Here is a 3,429-nt window from a genome sequence, read left to right as displayed (position 1 = left end):
GCAGTATTTCTGTACCAGCTTGCATGGCTCAAGCATGGCGGCATGTGTGCTGAAGGCGTTAGGCAGATGGGATGTGTCTGATATCTCTCACTCAACATAATGAGACGAGAATGCGCTTCACCAATCTTACGGCCCGTCTGATGGCAAGAGACACAGTGCCCACTCAAACGGGAGGGATTTTGCCGTCTTCAAAGATAATGAGATGACAATGTATTCAACTATCATTAGATAGAAACAGGGTTTAGGGGGGGGGGGGGAGGGGTGGAGGGAGTAACATTCTACAGCACTTGTCTGTAGCCTTTGATCAGACGAGAAAAGCCACTGTCATTCTTTGTGTCAGTGCTGGACTCATGAAAGCGCAACTTACTACTTTCTCACCGTCAACACCACTAAAAGGCTATAGTTTGTACTGTACCTCCCCGAGCAGGTGATTTCTCAAGCTCACCTGTATTGTTAGCCAAACAGGAACACACATCTCTGTGGTTGCTGGCCTGTTGCCAGGGTGTAAATCTTTATCTCTATATCTAAATTCAGTTGCTTGAAAAAGAAAAACAACTGTCGCAGTCTAACATCAATTTGCCGTCACCTGGAAAGAGAAGACACAACATTTTCCTGACATAGCACTCCATTGCAATATGTCAAAAGTGTCATGTTAACAGGCTTATTTAAACAGGCTTGACGAGGCACTCTTATTCTAAGTTGACAGTTTGTTGTGTCACTTGCAGAGGGATCCATCTTGTCTTTTGTCCCCGTGGTGAAGATGATCCCTCGCATGCTGTTTTTTTTATTCTGTCTTTCTTAGAACACTGTGTTTCGTCAAATAAACCATCCAAATCCTTTTTTTTTTTTTTCAATCATTCGGTAATGTGCATTAGGTCAACTAATCCATAATGAAGTTCTGAGACTGTATTTGACTGTAAACAATTATGCAGTGTTATCATTTATCTGGCAGAAGAAAATGTGTTTGGTAAAATCCAAAAATCTGTGCCTGTCACATGCAATCTTTGCAATGCAATGGTTTTTGTATCATATGCACATTTTCAATCCATATATAGTATATGCTATTTAAGAAAGCATCCTGGTATACACATGCTATGTCGTCACAACCAACGACGGAACAATGTTTGCAACTCACGCTGTGCTGTTGCATCTTTGTCTCATCACTTTCCATCTCTGTTCACTGTCACACACAAAAAAGAATAAAATAAGGGGGAAAGCTGCTCCCTCACTCCTGAAAAAAATATCAAAAAAGGCGAGGAGCAGAGCTCAAAAATAGAACAATCTGTCTACTTTGTCACACAATTATGGGAGATTGTTTCTTTTTCTTAACTTTTGTGATGCCAAGATCCCTTTAAAACCTGACAAATCATGTCTCCACTCAGGACTCATCATCCTCGTAGGCTCAGTGCTTCCCTTAAAACTTAGCAAGATGATCATTTGAAGGTAAGAGAAGCAGACGCTTTAACATCCAATTTCCCAACATTTCATCATCGTGTCTCAATAATTATGCACGGTTATTAGCTCAAGTATTTGTCCTTGGCATTCTTAATGCCAGTTGACATTTATTATGAACAGTAATGGTATTGTAGTTCTTTGATTTCCCGTTTGCGGGGCGAGTGTGGTTTGGTGTGTTCTCTGCAGTACAACAGCACCCTCTCTTGATAATTTATGATATGATTACATCACCATGAAGGAGCTAACAGTGTGTGAGTGTGTGGTACTGGTGAAAATATTGTCGGACCAGAACTCAAGATGAACTAAGCTGAACACTCTTACAACCAAAAATAGATGAGAGCATATTTTAATACTTTGTCTGCATACCCTTCTTGAAAAATTATTGGAATTAGGAGTTGACAATGTATCTTGTTAGATTGTTTGTTGTAAAATGAACACAAAAAAATCCCCCTCTTGTTGGTCCCAAAGCTTAATCATCCTAAATCATCTGTTTCTCTTTGTCTCGATCTCCTCCTTTGTAATGTTTCTGGCTTTATATGGGTTTTAATAATTCACTTACAGGTATTCATTATTTTGCAATTAGGCCTGTGTATTTACGTGAATTTAAAAATTACGAGGGGGATTAAACCTTTTGTGTTGTATTGTGATGGCATACTTTGATTTTAATTATTGGCGTGATAATCTCAATACATCATTGAGGGGGCAGTCAAATGACCAATATAGAGAGGCATTTTTTAGCCAGCCCATTACATTCTTTTAATCCCAATTAAAGAGGAACCAAGGAAATGAAGTCATATGCTTTCTTATTTTAAGGGTGCTGTACTCAATATTCAGAACTATAATACAGCAAACAACTATTTGCTCTGTAAAGAAATAGTGGAGTAATGGTGTCCTGAGCAGAGAATGAAGTCAAACTCCTTCTGTGTGTGTTCCGAGTTTCTCTGTTCTTTGTTTTGATAGCCGGTCAAGCCAAGCGTCCATGTGAGTGCATGTGGCCACAAAAAAAACATAGGTATTTCACATATTCGGGAACAGTCTGTAAAAACCATGGGGAGGCAATTCCAGCAAGCCGTTTTTTGTCAGTAGTTGGCGTACAGCCCCTTTAAATTGCCTACCTGAAAGGGTTAGATATTAGAATCCTAAGGATAACCAGAATTTTTATTTGAGAGTTGTCGAACTTCAGCTAGCTTTCAGTTACTGCTGCACCACCTTACTTTTAAATGTTCAAGCAAAACATTTAGCAATAGTCAAATTACTCCAGTGAGAGCGTGATTGCAATAATGTTGTACTGTAACATATATAACACATTTTTGTTATAGCCCTTTCAGCCAGAATCGGACTTGGAAAACCTGACGACTTTAACGTAGTGTCATGCTCTCATCATGGGATTAAACATAGATTTGCAGCTGATGAACTATGGTTGGCAACACAAAGCAGTTTACAGCTAACCCTCCGGAGAAGAATATAATGTTGCACATTTGAAACAATTATATCCATTGCAAGGACAAATAGAATAAAGTTATTTCCATCACTATGGGCTCATGTTTCTACAGCTATTGCACTATGCTTTTAAATTAATTGCACGGAGATATGAGACATATATTTTACATTATTGGGCTTTCAGTAATATCATACTCTGAAGAGGTCAACTAAGGGGAAAGCTATTATCCTTTATTGATCTCCATTAAACGATCTGACAAGAGGAGATGCAGATAAACAGAATTAGAGGAAATTTATCTTCACATCAACTGAGATGTGGCTTGTGCAAGAAAGGGCAGAACCTCAAAATAAAAAAGATATTTGTATTCTTATAAGGAGTAAAACTGTGCATGTGGGCGTAAAACTGTGCATGTGGGCTCATAACCCAATGTTTTGTATGATCATTTTTCGATTTTTGATCATCATCAAAAATCATCAAGATCTACCCACCAAGCGGGGGGGGGGGGGGGGGGGGGGGGGGGGGGGGGGGGGGGG

This window comes from Etheostoma cragini, chromosome 10, assembly GCF_013103735.1.
Source record: "Etheostoma cragini isolate CJK2018 chromosome 10, CSU_Ecrag_1.0, whole genome shotgun sequence".
NCBI classification, from domain to species: Eukaryota; Metazoa; Chordata; class Actinopteri; order Perciformes; family Percidae; genus Etheostoma; species Etheostoma cragini.
Note: the sequence above shows the minus strand (reverse complement) of the source record.